The 19,542-nt window shown below is 33.6% G+C and overlaps 1 protein-coding gene across 28 annotated transcripts in view; it reads left to right on the top strand.

Annotated features, from left to right (window-relative positions):
- The window catches only part of ZBTB20 (zinc finger and BTB domain containing 20), an 893,822-nt gene that overhangs the window by 331,310 nt on the left and 542,970 nt on the right, over positions 1-19,542 (top strand). Inside the window, exon 1 of one of the 28 annotated variants that reach the window (XM_077118296.1) lies at positions 4,123-6,969. The exons of the other annotated variants lie outside the window; for them this stretch is intronic. The gene's annotated coding sequence lies outside the window, so the exon portion shown is untranslated. Of the gene's footprint in view, positions 1-4,122; positions 6,970-19,542 lie in introns of those variants that run through there. 28 annotated transcript variants of the gene reach the window in all.

Raw genomic sequence — 19,542 nt, forward strand, 5'->3', positions numbered from 1 at the left:
TGCCAATTACAGAATAATTCTCTAATCCACTGGAAAATTTAGAACCAACTCTCGGATACTTGAGTAGGAAACTGAAGGGCTTGATCTGCTAATTCTGGGCCAGTAAATTGCAACTGCTGTACATTGTGAGATACTAGTATGAACTGGTGTGTTATAAAATTAAGTTGTATTGTATAGTGTTTTTTATTGTTCTGTAAGGTTTTGATATCCTCACTTTAAATAATTCATGGAAAGAAATGATCACTTCATAATGCCACAAAATCACAGCAGGCAAAACTAATTTTACACAATATGAAAACAGATTTTATTTATTTAAAAGGAATATTAAAAAAACACAACAACAACTTTTTTGACACCAGCTGCTGGGAAATAAATAGAATACTTTATGACAAAAAAAAATGTCTAAATCTATAAAAGCTGTTCCTGAGAGACCAAGTTGAGAATTGTAAAGATACATCGTAAATGCCCTGGTCAATGCTGCAAGGCTTATTTTGAGGAAAAAGAGTCTTCCAGGATTGCTCACTCTCTATGGGGATAAAATGGTTGTGGGAGAAAATTAGCTTTATAAAAATCTTCCACCCCCTTATCATAGTGCCAACAAAGTGTCAAGCCATAAATATCACTCTGAGGGCCATTTTGTCCACAGTAGTCTAAATAACAAGTATAGGTAAATAGTAACTACTGCCTTTAAAATACAAACCAGGAATTGCCACTTAGTTTTGTCTAAAACAGACTTTAACAGAAAGTGGAAAAGAATATTTTGGAGTGACCACAATTTTCCTCTCAATGTGACTGTAAGAATGGAATGAGAAAATTAGGTGAAAATATAACTAGACTATTTTCTTTTGGAAAATTTATTAGATGGACTTTTTAAATACAAATATATGAATATCATATATTTTTTAAACCATAGTACAAATTCAGGCTTGCTGTTGAATATGACCAAATCCCTACATCTAAATGAATCAGACTCTGGCTTTAGGCAAAGATTGGGACACGCCGTGGGTGGGTCTGGATTTAATCTGAGAAGTTTGAGAGTCTTGGCATCCAGGTGGTTTGCAGCCCTCATCCCTGAGGCTCCAGGGAAAGGACCAATGTGGAAAGAAGACAGGGTTTGGAGTGAAGGAGCTGAGATGGACAGATGAGAAAGAAGAGAGCAAAGTCTAAAAGAAATGAGATATTTTAGCACCAAATCATTGAAAACATATTTTGTTGGTAATATAAATGTTTATTTAATTTTTACTTTTAAAAAATATTTAACTTAAAAATTCTTGTTGACAGTGGGAATGTAAATCTGAGGCTAAGAGACTGACTCACCAGCAGAAGTTTATTATTATCTCTGATAACAGCTGCCTTCCATTCTTCTTTGGGTACTATAAAATGAGGAGATTTGTAGATCCATGGCACAATAGACACCATTGGAAGGGTTTGCCTCTTGGTGTTGGATTTTCTTCTTGAAGGGTTGTACATCAGGAGTTAGAAATACAGTTTAGATTTAGGAGGCTTACAAATTTGGAGGGACCCAAGTTTGGCACTACTATTCTTTAACTTTTTAAGATCTAGAATACTTAAGGATGTGTCTGAGATGTAAAATGTTCAACGGGTGTTACCAAACTGTTACACAGGATTGTTGTTTTCAGTAGTTTATACAGAGATAATCGGTTTCTTTTGTACTTAGTATGTCAGTACAGTTCAATCTGTACATTAGTAAGGTTGCTTTAGGGATCATTGAAAGAGCATTGAGATTCCAGTACAGATGATCTAAGTTCAAAGTCTGGTTGAATTCCAAATGCTAGTGGTTGACTTTAGACAACATTTTTTTTTCTTTTTTTTCTTCCCTAATACCAAATCCCTGGCAACCACCCATCTCTTCCCCATCTTTATAATTATGTTGTTTCAAGAATATATAAATGGAAACATGCACATGTAACCTGAGAGATTGGCTCTTTTCATCCAACATATTTCCCTTAAGGTTCATCCACACTGTTGTCTGCATTAATAGTTCATTCCTTTTTATTGCCATTTAGCATTCCAGAGTCTTATTTTTTAACATGTCTGACAATCTATGCATTTCAACTTCTCTGTGCCTTATTTTTTCATCTGTAAAATGAGGTTAACAATACCCATCTATGTGGTTTTTTCACCATTAGGAGAAATAATAGAAAAAATTTAGGGGAAACTTAAAGTACTATGAAAATTTGACTTAGCCTTTTCTTACATAGATTCTGCTTCTCGTAGGCAGTGATGTTGCATTTTAAAGAATGACTGTACATATGTATGTAATAAGCGTACAAATTACTCTTTCTGCTGAGTGTTTTACTGTAACACAATTGGAGCTGCAATGCAAAAGCATTAACAACAAAGCTGGTATAGCAGTATTAATATCAGACAACCTGTATTGTAATAATTTTTCAGTAAATCAATATGTGTGGGACAAACTATACTCTTATAGAAATGATACAAGTCTTTCAGCATCTTTCTTGAAAATGAAGGAAATAAACCAGAAATTACAAAACTTCTAATTTCATTTCTTAGATATTCTAATATTTCTACCTTTGAAATATAAAGTTCGTATGCTTTTTCTTGAAATCTCACCTTTATTTCAGCATCAGCCTGCTCTGTGTAACGCCAGGGCTAACAGATAGAATGAGAGTTAAATATCATTCAAGCATAATGATTTAACGGCTAATACTGTTATGAGATTGCATATGTCCTGAAATAAGTCTGTTCACCATTCCACCTGCTCAGACAGAATATTGGCCTAAAATATTCCTCTGAGGTTTTGTGTGTGTGCGTGTGTGTGTTTTAACAAGGGCAGGCACCAGAAAATGAACCCAGGTCTCCCTCCTGGCGGGTGAAAATTCTGCCACTGCGCCACCATCGCCCGCCCTATTCCTGTGTTTTTATAGGAACAGGGATGATCACGTCTCTGTTGGGGTGCAGAGGAGTTCGTCAATGCACAAATTTAGTATCTAAGATTTTAGAAATTGTAATGGTCCCTGCAATTAAGAACACTTAATCTTAGATATTTACTTTGAGCATAGAGAATGTTAGAAAAAGGAGAGAGAATATTTCATAGCTTTTGGGAATACAGTAGCGTCATTTTAATTTATAGAATAACGCATTGTGCGTAGTTACAAAATGCCAAAGATTTATTGCCATTAGTGAATTTGGGGTAGTTGCCCCTTTGCCCCCTCATGGGATTCACGTTGTTAGAAAGTACTTTGTCGCACACTTTAATATGGACAATAGTCACCACGCTATCATTAGATCTGGAGATGGACATAAGGCACATGAAAAGCTGTGGCACTTTAAGCCTTAATAAAATTAGCTGAAAGTTATGTGTGTCTGTCACAGGTTCAGGTGATTTTGGTAGGGAAGGAGGTAGTCTAACTTGCATGCATTTTAGTGGAAAGGAACATTTAGTGATCTCTGTATCAATCTGGCATTCCATCTAAATCTGAAATTTGTGTATATCAAAAGGCTGTACTGTGATTCAATAAGATGACTGAGAATGGACTAAGCCAGAGTATGGCAGAGAGAGGGCAGGATTCTACTGACAGGGCAGGATAGGGCTTCAGGTTATCACCACCAAAGTAGCATTAAATTCCTTTCTATGCAATTATAATATATTTCTATTTTTTCTGGATACCTGTCTATAGAATCTAAGAGGCTTATTCTGTTTCATGGAAATAATGCAGTTTAAGCTGCTTGAAATCTCAACAGGTTAACATAAATGTTCAAGGAAAAATACCATTTATTTTAATAGTAGTCTTCAAATATAATTAGTAATGAAATTTAAGCAGGGCCTAGGGGAATAGGATCATAAAATCATAGAATAAAATAATATTATGTTAGAGCTAGCGGTATATCCTTTTCCTCTGTTTAATGGATGAAATAGATAAAGTGACCAGCCCAAGATCTCTCAGCGTGGAAGAGCTGGGATTAGAAACAGGCCTCTGGTCTGCAGCCAAATACTTCTCTTGGTAGAGTTTGACTTTTGTATATCTAGACACACACACAAAAAAAATCAATCTCATATGATGATATAGATCATATTTTTTTCTAAGAAATTAACTATGTATATACTTCTATAGCATTAGTAATAATGGCAAAAATTTACATAGTATTTACAACCTGTTGGAACTAAAGTAATTGCTTTACTTATATTCTCTGTTTCTCCACAGCAATTTTATGAAACAGTTCCTATCATTATCCTCATTTTATAGTTGAAGGAGGAAATTAAAGCACAGAAAAGTTAAGCAAATTCACCAAAGAAACACAGGTTTTAAGTAGTAAAGTCTGGATTTTATCCCAAGCAGTCTGGGCTCTAGAGCCTATGCCCTTAACATCTTATGCTTTGCACCTTCTCAAGCATTTGTTCATTACGAATTGCATTCGTAAGGCTCTGCTTTCCAGAAGAACCAGTTACATGAAAGAATAATACATATGTGAACAGCAGAAAAACCTGTTACATAAAATAAAATGTGGAAGAAGTGGAGAATTTTACCTAGAAAAGAAGAAACCATGAGAGAGACATGCTAGCTTTGGGGAAATGGGATTGTATCTGTTCTCAGTTACTGTTGAGCAAACCAGGGACCGCTGGGTGGAAATTATAAGGCGGTAAGTTCTGACAGTGTAGTAGTGCAGTAATCAGTAGAGCTAGTCTTGTTAGTGAATTCCCTTTCTCTGGGTGAAGAGGCTACATTATTGGTCTCCGTTGCTGGAGTAGACAGGATTCCTGCTCTGGGATTATGCCTCAGAGCACAACTATGCTTGGTTAGGTCAAAGGTGAGGGACACCATTCAATTTCATCTGAAGCAGTACTATAAGGTGGGTGAAGGCAAGCACTCCAGACAGAGCTGGAGTTCAATCCCACCACCATCATTTATTAGCTATGTGAACTTAGTCAAGTTACTTAACCGTAATGTCTCTGAGTCTTAATTTCCTTGTTTTTAATTGTAATAATGGTACTAATCTCTTAAAGTTGCGTTGAGGATGAGTAAATGAGATCATTATGTAAAATGCCTAGCACTATGCCAGGCACATAGTAAGTGCTCAGATTATATTAAATTTTTAAGAAGTGAGAAATTCATTCATTTAAAAAAATATATGCTGCAGTGATCTTGATTCTCACATCTGGAGAAGGAAACTTGGCGTGGCAAGAAGTCATGGGACGTTATGTCTGCCAATCTCTTTCTGCCTTTGGATAAGGGACCAGGACTCTGGATTCTGCAGAGTGCTTAAAAAGGAATCTTGATAAATCAAGTTTGAGATGCAGTAGTGAGGATTAAGATTTAAAAGCATCCTGTTGTGAATCCTTTTATAATATGAATAATTACCCCTTAATTTATCTGTTTGGTAAGTTCAGAATTTGGCTTATTGAGTCTCCTTAAAGCAAGTAGTACACCTGCACTCTCATTGCCCCAAGGTAGGCAGTATTTTCATGCTGGGCTCACTTTCAGAGAAGTACAGGGTTTCAGGATGACATAGGCCTGGTAATTGCTGAAATGTGTAAGGTTCTTGTAGTCAGTGAGAATATAAGTTGTACTTTTCTATATACATATTTCTAGTGAGCACACAAAGCTCAGTTGACTTTATGGTACAGGGAGGATTGTTGTACATAGGAATGTTGTCTAAATTGAAGAGTTGGGTATTTAAAGTAAATTTCCTTATATAATTTTTATTTTCTCTGATATTTCAAATGGAAGTCAACAGGAAATTAGGACATAATACGCAGATTTCCTTCATGGGAAACCACACAGCACTGGAAATTATGCAGCTGAAAGAATATTGTTGTGGGAACTGGGACTCTGAATAAGGCTTGCCAAGTACTTACTACATAGTACAAAGAGTATACCATTTATTCTTTCTACGACTTAATATCCTGATTATAAAATAAGTAGGTTGCATTTAGATCTCTACATCACTTCTAGTTCAAAATTTTAAGTGCATCTGATGTATAAAATAGGGCACAACTATTTTGCTTCTTTCTCTCCACTAGAAATATTAGAACAGGAAACCATAGAATGAATACTTATGAATAGTTGAGAGGGTCTTTTATTGCCAGTCAACAATACTTGCCATTCTGCCTCAGCTTGAACCCTGTTGGAAAGATGGGCAGATTTCTAAAACATTTTAGTTAGCTATGCTGTAGAGATGAATACGAATGGACAAGCTCAAATCAAATAGATCTTTCTCCCATCAGCCTGAAAACATTGACCTGTGCTTGGAGAAACTTGAAAGCATTTGAGAGAAAATGACCTCTCCCACAAATTAATTACATTTAGGACTCAAATAATTATATCTTTTCATTGATTCCCTTTACACTGAATCCATGGAAATTTTGCCAATTTCTGTATAGTGTTTTAAACTTATTTATAAGCAGTGTGGTTCAAGTACAGTTTGGAATATGTTGGTGACTCTGTGTCTGCAAGCTGAATTGGGAAATAACATGTATCAGATGTGCAGGTCTAAACTATATGATGCTTCTCAAAAAGGTCCCTTTTAAGAGTTCATGTGTCTGCTTTACAAGAGCTCTGAATTTTCCCAACTTTTCATGCCAATTGCACCCCACACAGGATGTACAAAGGAGCCAGAATTTGTTAATGGCACTGGCTTATCTTTTATCAAATGAGAATTTAAAACGTTTTTATACAAATTCATTCATAAATTCTGAAGGGCTACCACTAGGACATTGAATTCTTATTTGTCAAAAGCTTCCAGGTAATTTTAAAGATACGCTGTCAACTGCATTCAATTAAGAAATAATGAAACTGCAAGTTTGATCAAATTGGAAATGCAGACAAAAACCTAAGCAATACGTAATCATTTCCAGAATTATATTGTCCATCCTAAAGGTACTAAAGCCATCAAGATGGCAGTATATGTGATAAGAAAGACTCCATGGTGGCAGTACCATGAATATCTGTGACCGTGAGTGGTTCAGAAGAATCTCTACATCCTGAGGTGAGGCGGAATATTACTTCATCTTACTTCTTGATTCTTAAGAAGAAAATTGGCATGAATGAATATATGCCATTGCTAAAACCTTTAATGGGTAGACAAAGAGAAAACCTGCTCAAGGTTCCAAATAAATAGACGATATATATATAGATAGATAGATAGATAGATAGATAGATAGATAGATAGATAGATAGATAGATAGATAGATGATAGACAGACAGACAGACAGACAGATAGATAGATAGATAGATAGATAGATAGATAGATAGATAGATAGATAAAACCTTAAAAAGTGACTCTCATAATAATAAAACAATGTCCAGGTTCCATTTCTCTTAAGATGCATATAGAAAGCAGGTACCATAAGCATTAATTAGAATGAGCCATTTAGTATAAATTCAAGCAAGGTGAAGCCATCAAAAACATTTCTAACATATGGAATGAAGATTCAGATTTAATTATATGTCATCTTTATCAGGATCATGGTACAGAAATTTCATATCCAATAAAGGGTGAAGAAATATTTATATGTGAACTTATTTAGTGCTCAATATTTGCTGTCATAAGAAATATGAATAATATGTATATAAATAATTGCCTGAGATTGATTCTATTTGACAATAATGAAAATTCTTACAATTCGATGGACAAGTTGTGAGCCTCTTACAAGATTAAAACTTTTTCAAAAATGTAGTTGCAAAAATGACATCATTAGCTAGCCCCATTTAATCTCACTTTGATATCTCAGGACATTTCTGGGGTTTTTTTGTTGATAGTTTAAACTTTTTTTGCTGGGTCATAAAATGAGTGTATATTTAACATTTTTCCAGACTTTCCTTTTATACAGATGCCATCTACATGATGTACTTACTATAAGGTGCCTTCTTTTTTTTAAGGTGTGTGGAAAATAACATATACAAAAAACAAATAAATTTCAAAGCACATCACAATTAGTTGTAGAACAGATTTCAGAGTTTGGTATGGGTTACAATTCCACAATTCTAGGTTTTTACTTCTAGCTGCTCTAAGATACTGGATACTAAAAGAAACATCAATATAATGATTCGGCAGTCATACTCATTTGTTAAACCCTACTTTCTCTGTATAATTCCACCATCACGTTTTTTTTAACTTTTTTAATATAACATATATACATAGCAAAGAAAGGAAAAAGCAATAGTTTTCAAAGCATTCTTCAACAAATAGTTACAGGTCAGATCTCAGAGTTTGGTCAATACCATCATCTCAGATTTTTCCTTCTAGCTGCTCCAGAACATTGGAGGCCAGAAGGAAAAAATAATTTTTTTATCTTTTTTTTTTAAATAACATACATACAGAAAAGCAATAAATTTCAAAGCACAGCATAACAATCAATAAGATACTGGAGACTAAAAGAAGTAGCAATATAATGATTCAGCAATCATACTCATTTGTTAAACTGTACCTTCTCTGTATAACTTTACCATCAACTTTGATCTTTCTATCCCACTCTTGAGGGATATTTGGGTTATGCCCATTCTAACTTTTTCACTTTGGAAGGGGCTGTCGATAATATGGGATAGGGAATAGAACTAGCTGATGTTCTGGAGAGGCTGGGCCCTCTGCATTTCAGGGCTTATCTGGTCCGGGTACCTAGGTTGTAGGTTTCTGGAAAGTTACCCTTGTGCATGGAATCTTGATAGAATCTTACATAATGCCCTAGGTGCTCTTCAGGATTGGGAGGAAGGGTTCTGGTTGAGGTTTGATAAGCTATGATAGATAACAATATCTAACTGAAGCCTGTGTAAAGTGACCTCCAGAGTAGCCTCTGGATTCTGTTTGAACTCTCTCAGCCACTGATACCTTGTTCATTATACTTCTTTTCCCTCTTTTGGTCAGGATGGAATTATTGATCCCACAGTACCTGGGCCAGGTTCATCCCTGGGAGTCATCTCCCATGCCACCAGAGTGACTTTCACCCCTGGATGTCATGTCCCATGTAGGAGAGAGAGCAATGGTTTCATTTGCAGAGCTGGGCTTAGAGAGAAAGAGGCCACATCTGAGCAACAAAAGAGTTCCTCAGGACATTTCTTTAGTTGTTTAATTAGAATGTAGATTTTTTTGGAGGCCTCTAAGATCTTTTGTGAGCCTTAAAATTTTGGAGCCTACAAGTGTACTACCTGTAGAAACAAAACAATTAAAGGGAAAATAAGAACCAGACTTAAGATCTGCTTGAGCTATCTCTGTATTGATATTAAAGTATTGGATATGGGCCCCATGATGGAGTCTGAGTTATGATGGAGTCCAAGTTATTCCTTAGGAGAGTTGAGGACTTATAAAAGCCTAAGAGCACCCTCTAGTGAAACTTCTGGAATAGATCTAAGAGTCTTATTCTTGACCTCAGCTCTCCCTTTCAAGTGACCTTCTATTGCCCAAAATATAGAAGCTGAATTTCTAATACTAGCTCTATCTTCAGACAATTTCCAGATCACAAATAAGGTGGTATGCCTGTCAAGTATCTCTAGTGGTAGTAAGACAGTCCAGGACCTAATATTTCCATGTTTTCCATGATTTTTCATTTTCTCTTTTAATGCCAACCGGCCACATTTGACTTCTACTATAGTCATGTGTTAAAATAGCTCCTGGAACTAATGTAACTGAAGAAATAGTGGGAACTATGAGAAGTATGTTACTGAATTGCTGTGCTCCTGCGCCACTCTCTGTCTTTCCTGTCTATCTTGTAGCAGGCTGAGATTTTAAGTAGGAATAAAAAATTATAGAAGGGGTGAAGATTGAGTAATATTTATGCACTTTTGAGTTTTCAATTTATATGATTACTGCAAAGATATGTTTTCACTTAAAACCTTGAGCAGAAATGAAAATGACATAACCATACTGTTAAAGATAGCATCTTATTATATCAGAGGGCAACCTTAAGGAGATGATTATAAAGTAGGTCCTGAGCTGTAAGTTAGTTAAAGCTGTGAGTGCATTAACAGTTATTTAGATTAGTAACTGTTATGTAATAAATGAAGCACGGTAAATCATTACTTGACTTTGTAGGTAGCTTGCTTAGGAATGCTATTATTACAAGGGACCTTAGAGATCTCAACCCACTCATTTTAGAAAAACTGATGCACCCCAATTTTAAGGAATTTGCCAAGATGATACAACTGGGTAGTGGCAGGATTGGGGCAAACATACAGGTCCCTGATGTCCATTCGAGTGCTTTTAATACTATAAGCACTCACTTATTAAAGAGTTCACAATGTGATTTCGAACATATTTTCATTCTCATTGGCTATTGGTTTTTATGGCTTTAATAATCTATGGAAATGTCTCTACATTTATTGTGTAAAGAAAATGTGAACTTTTCAATTTTATTTTCTGTCTCTAATTTCGTGTAAGGAAGAATAAGTTGCTATTGCATGTAGGAAGAAGACAAAACATAATAATTTGATATGAGTCATATCTTGAAACACTGTGCTTCAAAACTGGAGGATCCCATAAGTCAGAATGATATTATAATATTACTGATAATCAACTCTATGATTCTATACTGCAAAATCGTGACTTCTAGTATTCATGGAAGTATTGCATGAGCAAATGCAAATACAACAAATGGTACACAGTAGACATTCATTAAATGTAATATCTGTGTTGAATATGGATGTCTAATTTCTAAAAAGAAAAACAAGGCATTCTTAGATTATCCAACTGAGATCAAAACTATAAACACTGAATAATCATTAATTTAGTATTACAATCTGATTTCCTAAAAAAAAGACAAAAAATTTAAGGGCCTTACCAAATTGTTGTGGTTTCATTCGAGAAAATTGTATGAGAAATGGCTACTTGGCAAGACATATCACATATTAGTTCAGCAGAAGTTTATAATTCTTTCATTGCTCAATTCATTACTATAATTTGTTATAGTCTTGGCTTTATCCGTAAATTGTCATGGGACCTTAGTACTCAATTTGTCAATCATATTATTGATGATGTTCAGAAGATGAGATGGTTGTTTATGGCAACTCAAAGCACAATAACTTGGATTTTGCTGGAAAGTTAGTCATTTAATGATTGCTTTGCTCTCTGCTTTTTAAAAATATAGTATATGTATTTAAAATCATAAAACCAGCAATTATTAGAACTGGCAGGGGTCATAGAAATCAATGAATCCAATTCCTTCATTTTACAATTGAAAGAAACCCAAGAGAGAAAACATTAAGTTTCATTCTATAGAGTTTCAGTGATAAAATATATTTTCTGATTTTTCTAAAAACAATTGAATCTGGGTAGATAATTAATTGCTTAATCTCACATTGATACTCTGAACCAAGCTATTAATCAATATAAATCAGTATGTTGTTGTATAGACAATACCCTACATTTTATCCTATCTGCTCAATAGAGCAGTACTATATATATATATATATATATATATATACATAGGCATATATATACATATACATGTGTATATATATATATATATATGCCTGCCAGCCTTGTGATTCCTTTCACTTTAAAATAAGGTTAAAGCCCACTCTGAAATGCTTAAATTATTATCTCTAAGGATTTTCCTCTTCAGCTATGCAAGTAAACAGTTTGAGTAATGAGACTACATGGTCTCTGCATGTTTTACTAAATACTTGTAGGACGTGGAACCACCTTCTGGAGTTATGAGAAAAACATCACTTCTAAAATGCCTCTAAAAGTATTCCAGCATAAACACTACACTGGAACATTTTACTTGCTTTTTGAGAACAATAAAGAAATGTGGCGCATAATAGGCTAATATGTTTAAGTGGCCTTGGTAGAACCCTACTTAACTCAGTGGGACTTTTCTACAGCATGCCAAGGTAGAAAACCATTCCCTACATATTTATTGTGTGGGACTGCCTCCTTCTTTATTGCATGCAGTTTATATCAAAGAGAAGTGACTTTCCACCTGTAATTCTAAAATAAAGAACGTCTCAAAATACAAGTTTTAGAAGAATCAATGTTTAGATATGATCATTAGTAACCAGCAGCGCTGGCTTTTGGCATTCTTGATTTTCATCAACAGAAGCGAAAGAGAGGCCAACTTGAATCTCAGTATTTTCTGGCATCTTTAGGACTTAAATTGCTGTCAGGGTAGTAAAATGTGAAGTTCCTAAATTCCTGAGGAACAATGCAAGATGTAAGCCAAACCTTATTGGTCACAAATTGCAAAAATGAATTAAATCAATGAAAATAAATCCGTTTTTAAGCTAGCAATAAAACTCTGCACAATAATTTGAATTAAGTAAGAAGATAAGTTAATGAAGAAATGTTAAGTGGCAATTTTTATGGTTTATCAGGATTCCAAGTGATTGCACTGAGTATATCAATGGATTTGTAGGATGATTCTCTATCAGTACTCTCTCTTTCTCTGTACCTCTATTTCCTCATGTATGAACTGGGAATCATTGCCCTTATGGACCATTATATTTGTGATTTGCTTGAGCTTTTAGATAAAATAGGTGAATTAAGCCCATATTTAATATTTTAAGTGAGTTCAAGCAAACATACATGATGAGAAATTTAAAGTTTCCATATATTTATTGGTTTCCTTGCTGCAGGCAAGTTGTCAACCAAAATTTATTGAAACGTCACAATTTCTGTTTGTGACACTGAATTAATGATTCAAAAAAAAGCCTCTTGAATGACAGCTCGAGTGACCAAAGTGGCATATTTAAAGCATTATGTTTGTTTGTTTCACTTACTGTCAAACTCTGTCTTAGAAATACTATCAACTGGTTATATTGATGATAGAATCTGTCTTTCAGTTCCAGGATATGTTTTGTACCAAAATTTCTCTTCATTGGTTTTTGTAATCTATATGCAAAATAACATATAAACACAAATGCAAAACCCAGCTGTAATTGTTTCTCAGCATTTGGTGACATCATAAATCTCTTAAGATTTATGCTCTTATTGTAAATATCACCAGAACCACTCAGTAGGAGGGTGTAAACTCTAAACAAAACTTATTGAAAACAATGTGTATGCTTCTTTTTCACAAGGAGAATTTCCTAGCTATTCTGTTTATCCCGGTGGAATTTTACACAAATGTGCCCGGTGCTGAGAGTTGGTCAAAGAATCAAGGTGACTTATTTAAAAACTCACCCCTAAATATGTTGTCTGGTTTTAAAATTCTGATTTTGTGCTTATGCAATTCAAAAACAGCCTTGGTTTAAAAAACAAAAATTGGCAAAAGTACTAGTGCATTATGTGTTCTAATCACGTATGGTGTTTTTAAAAAAAAATAGACTCAAAATTGACAAAATTGTTTCATTTGGCACTGCGGTTCAAATGCATGGATTTTATTTCTCACAAGTTGCATAAGATAAAAATAAAATCAACAGATATTTCTTAAATGAGTAGTATATGAACTTGATTTTTATAGCACATAGTCCAACAATTGAAAAATAGACACAAATTTTTATGCTGGGTTTTTGCATTCTTTTCCTTGTAGAGTTTACTATGTTTCAGTTTAAACTCCCATCTATAATGTGCTTTCTTTAGCATCAGTTTTAAAGTATCTGGAGTTCTTTAAAAGTTTCTTCTAGTGATATGGATAATAGCTAAATTTTATTATCAGTGGCCTTGCTTTTTTCTTTATGGGGTCCTTAGATTTTTTTCTTATAAGTGTTTTTTTTTGTTTGTTTTTTTTTTAATATATATAACGTAGAAACAGAAGTTTCCCTGGCTCGTATTACACTCATGGGACAATGATGATGTTGAAGTTCTTTTCATAATCAGGGCTTTTGTAGGGATCGTCCAGGTATTCTTAGCCAAAATATCCTCTCATTGTATACTACTCCAGGGCAACATGTGGTGTGCCAGCTGGATGCCCTCCCTGAATGCCTCAGGTGGCCACATTTCAATGGTGCCTATAGAGCACAGGCCAAATTCTCATTGTCTGTGTTAATCAGTGGGAGAATTCCCATGGAAAATGGGATGGGAGCATATTTCAGGAAAACTCAGAGAGATTAGCCAGATGATTAGGCGAGGACATTGTAAGTTCAGGTTTTATGTGGGATTTCTATAGCATTTTCTTTGGTTGATTAAAGAATGCTAGAAATTTGGAGATATTTAGCAATTTAAAATAATCATGCTTTTTATTCCACTTTGCTTTCTCCAAAGAGAATTCTTGTTGCACCCTATGATATTTTTTCTTCAGACTTGATAGGGAGCTCAGCTTGATTCATAACATCAGAAACAACTGATTACTTAGTATAATTTGATTGAAATTTTTTCTCATTTTTTTGAAAGGATCTGAATCCTACTTATGCAAGTCTATTATACCTATTTTCAGTTAAATTCTAGTCAATTCTACAAATATTTACTACATGCTTAGTATGTACATAGCAGTACAATAGATGCCCTGAATAATTCTGCATATGGTGGTTTATGATTTTCATGTTCATTATCTCACTCGCGTGGTAAGAGTCACCTCCTAATTATTATGTGTCAAAATTTCTTAGAGTTTCAGATTTTATCATGTTTTGGATCTGGCATAGAGTTTTGTTTTAGTTTTTGTTTTATTTCTGATGAGTATGGAGACCATTCTAGAAATGGTCTGAAGGGGAAACAAAAGCATTTCATTGTATCATCATATTGAATTGGGTTGGGTTGGAGCTAGTGGTGATTCCTGAATGTTTTGTTTCATATGCCATTAGACTCAGCTTAAAGTAGTTTTTAATGACCTAATTGAAAAAGATCCATCAACATATTCAGAAAAAAAATCATTTTATTTACTTTTTTTTAAGGCAATAGTGGTTTATTGTAATTCAGATGGATTTCATGTAATGTCTCTTTTCTGAGGATAAAAAAATGTGAACTTTCCAGAAAACATTCATAGCCCATACTTAAGAATATATATCAAATTTTACTGCTCTAAACTTGAAGTCTGTTATGTGCTATACAACTTCTGGAGAATAGGTATGAAAGCTATTATTATTCATTTAGCACGTGCAATATTCTCTAGTACTGTTGCATCTAATGCAGAATGTCATGTTCTATTTCTACAGTGATATTACACTGTAAAGTCTTAGTTGTACATATTTCTGGGATTTTTCAAGTTTTCTCTCAAAATTATTTTGTAAATACTTTAAAACAACCCCAGTTTTATTTTTTAATTAATTTTCTTTCCCTTACACAGAATGGTGAAATGGAATTTATTTATCCTTAGCAATTTTAAGATTTTCAAGAGCTTTGAAAGGGAAATTATCTACTCTGAGCACTGAACACATCACTTTTTTCCATTAACTCGAAACTCTAAAACCAGTAGAAACTTACTCATTTTCTTTTTTCTGATATCAAACAAGGCACTCTCCAGGTAACCCATCAACCATGTCATCCTATGTATTTGGCCAGAGGGCAGTCATGTTGACCCCATCTGCAAAGGCTGGCTGAACTAGAATCTTGGACTATTAGAATCCCATTCATCAAGGTCCATATAAAGTTGGGTAGGTGGGAAGCAGGGGGACAGATGGTAGGGTCGGCAGCAAAGAGCATGTTTGTTGACATTGATATAGACCCTTCTTCTTGCCAGAGTGACTCCATGCACTTGTTTTGGCATGGAAGACCAAGCCAAAGCTATCATCTTAATAGAAGGTGAGCTGCAGGCACAGTGGAGTGATCCATGCACAGTAGGTATTTAGGGTTGGCTTAGATTTTGTCTATCAGCTTGACTGTCATACATACTTGATTGATGTGCAGTGGGGCCTGAAAGTGCTGCATTGATGTTGAGTACTGTGTCATAAGGTTCCTGATATGGTGCACATGTCTGAATGGAGTTGGACATTGAGTATCTTTGCCTATGCCAAGCAACACCAGACTTGAGCGCATTATTCTGCGGTTGAATAGCAGATGGTGAGTGCAGACATTTGGAGGGGGTGTGACTTCAAACACAATATGGAGCCAGCAAACTTACTTAGAAGGTTATTGCATGTCTTGACTTTGGCAGCTCTTTTTTAAGCACTGATGAGAAATCCAAGTCCCATCCATTGTTACTCTCAGATACTCGGCATGGTTGGTTTTTCAGGCAAAAGAAATGTGAAAATCAAATGTATTGTTAACTGTGTTGGTCACATTTGTTTGAGGGAAACTTCCTCCAGGTTGCTTAAATGGGCCAAATGAACATTTTCAGTGAATGTTCCTGAGCTTGGTATCAAAACAGTTATTAACAGAATGACCATCAGAATGGTGGAAGAACACGGTGGTCAAATATAGTGCTTAGAATGACTCTCTCTCTCTCTCTCCTCTCTCTCTCTCTCTCTCTCTCTCTCTCTCTCTCTCTCTCTCTCTCTCTCTCTCTCTCTCTCTCTCTCTCTCTCTCTCTCTCTCTCTCTCTCTCTCTCTTTCTCTCTCTCTCTCTCTCATTTCTAATTCAGGAAAAGTATTATGTTCTTCAGAAATAAAAGTGAGAAAATCAAATATATCAATAGATGTTTCTTACACGCAAAAGTATGAAGATTCACAGATAAATAAGCACAATAATCCCACATATATAGGAAAAATAACTTTTAGGTATGTTTGATTCTTGAATTCTGAACACATACAATTTCATTTAATATCATTAAGACAACTTTTTTTCATATTAAAAGTAAAGTATTCTCATTTAAAAGTGTTATAGAAATGGAGAAAAATATAGTGAATAAAATTTTAGCTACTATTGCCATCTATCAGGGATAAATAACTAAGATTTTGCTCTTCCAGTTTCCAATCTTACATATATTTCTAAAGTATATGTATGTTTGTATATCTGTATATTATATTTTTAAGTAAAATTGTGGATACTGTAGTCTACATTCTGCTTTCTTCACTTAGTATTAATTTTATTAGTTAACAGTCATACTCATTTGTAATAGCTATATAATATTGTAACTTATTTATGTATCAACCTTTTTTTCTATCATTTAGATTATTTTCCACCATTATTGCTTTTTCCTTGAGGATCATTCTTATATAGTAAGAATATGGTATAGTAATATTTACCTGCATTTTGGATTATGTTTTCAGGATAGATTTTTCTAGAAGGTTAATTTCTGAATTAGGGATATGAACTTCTCAAAGTTCTTTTCTTTGCTAACTCCTAATTCTATATGAGAATACTTTTCTAACAACTCTCTCACCTTCTCTAAATAGTATCATTTTATAAATATTTTCCAATTCGGCAAGCAAGGAAAAGCTTTATTTTGTTTTAATTTGCATTGATTTAATTAATAAGGAGCGTGAATGTTTTTTATGTGCTTATTTGTCATTGTTTGCTTTCCATAAATTGCTTGCTTATGTCCTTTACTCATATTGTCTTACAAATTTGTAAGATATTTTTTGAAATGTTCACTAATTTTATCAAATTTGTTGTAAAAATGTTTCTCCCAGTTTCCATATGCCATTTAATATTTTGTGGTCAATGATGTGAGAAAATTTTAAATATTTGTATAGTAAACTCTGTTGTATAGTTTTTCTTTATGACTGTGTCCATTGCTTTTATCTTCTTTTTTAACATCTTGAAATCTGGGAAATATTAATCCCTTTTTTTTCTAGTAGCATCAAGATTTGATTTTTGATTTTTAATTTTCTATTCCTTCTTGAAATTATTTTGGCCTAGAGTATGAGATAAGCATCTTATTTGACTTTTTTTCCCCATTAGCCAATTGACCCAGCACCATTTCCCCCAACGATTTTGATGCCACCTTAATTGCATACAAATTTTTTAAATCTATGTTAGGATCTATTTCTAGTTATCAGTTTTTTTCTATCATTTTTTTCACTAATTCTATACTCTTTCCACTAGAACTTCACAATAAATCTGTTAGATCAAGTCCTTCCTTATTTATCTTATTTTCAAAAATGACTTGACTGTGATCATCTACTTATTCTTCAAGATTAATTTACTCCATTGAGTTCAGAAAAAAATTCCATTGGTATTTTGATCAGAATTTTATTAAACTTATAAATTGTTATTGGTGTCTTTACAGTATTCAGTCATCACATATAGAAGCACAGTGTTTCTATTTATGTAGTATTTCATGCAATATATTGTGTCTTTTTATTTATATTGGTACACAAATTCTTTAGTTATATTTAGATATACATAAACTATGTTCTTGGTATTTTCCTTGATTTTTTAATTGCTTGCATTACATTTTCTAATTGTTCAGTAGAAGAGCTAGGTCTTCTTTATAATATTTATTATCTAGCTATTTTATTCAACCCTCTTATTAGTTTTAATAATTCCTTATAAGTTTTCTTGAGTTTTCGAGGTCATTAAATTATCTACAAACAACGCTGATTTTATCTTTTCTCCCCCCCATCTTATGTCTCTATAATGCTGTATTTCATTGACTAGAATTTCCAGCACATTTAAGTATAGCCTGGTGATAGGGGACATCTTCTTGTTCTTGATTATAATGGCAATGTCTCTAATATTTTTTTCACAGTTAAAGCAGATATGCATAATCTAATTGATGGACAGACTTTTCTTATGATGCATTTTTCAATTCAAATCAATTCAACACATATTTATTCAGAATTTACTGTGTGCCAGAAATTGTATATTGCACATTAGTATTGAGTTGCATTGCCCCTTCCTTTAAAAAGGCTATTGAATAATTTTGAAAATGACATTAAGCAAGGGAGTTCATTTTAATTTATTTCCCCAGTATTGAATTGCCCTTGTATTAGCAGAATGAACTTTACATGTAGGATTTTATAAAAACAATTTGAATGCTTTTTATAATCTAATTGTGTTCTGTATCACAATGGGAATTTTAAAAAATATTTAAATTTAAAATACTGGTTTACAATTTAAATGATGAGTTTTTACATCTGAAAAGATAGTGTTTACATCCTAAATAATAACATAAATATAACTTGATAATGCCTCAAAAAATCATGGAATATTGTATAGCATAAGTTTTTAGATTCTATACTTTTAGGAAATTATATAGAATAGTAATAAATCAAATCAAATCAAATAATAAATCAAACTTTATCCCATATTGTATAGTACGACAGAAAGAGTTTGTGATATTGGGGCAAATCACTTTCAAGATGCCATCATTGGGTTTTTATTTCTCTGGGAGGTTTCTGAATCATCTGCAGGATTTCAACATGTGCTTACATTGATTTATTGTCAATTCTGGGTTTTGGCATTAATTTTATTGCTTTAGGGAATTTAGCATCATCTATCCTGTTTTCCCCATCTAGTGATATAATTTATCTTATTTTCAGAATCCTTTTGTTTTGTCCTCTTATACATTATGCATGAATGAACATTTGATATTTTAAACTATACCCTTTTGATCAAATTCTTTACATTTCACACATTTCAAATTAACAAATATTTATTGAGAATCAATTTTTACTCAGCATCATTCTAGTTATTATGAATTATATAGTACAGAAATACATGAGTCAATACTTTCAAGGATATTACTTTCTAATTAGAGATAAGATACAAGTAATGAAAAAATGCAAAAGCAACAAATCCTAGTCAAATGTTTATTATTTACATTGGCTAATAGACATATGGAATCATATTCTTGTTCCATCTTTTAGCAA

This window comes from Tamandua tetradactyla, chromosome 10, assembly GCF_023851605.1.
Source record: "Tamandua tetradactyla isolate mTamTet1 chromosome 10, mTamTet1.pri, whole genome shotgun sequence".
Taxonomy (NCBI): Eukaryota; Metazoa; Chordata; class Mammalia; order Pilosa; family Myrmecophagidae; genus Tamandua; species Tamandua tetradactyla.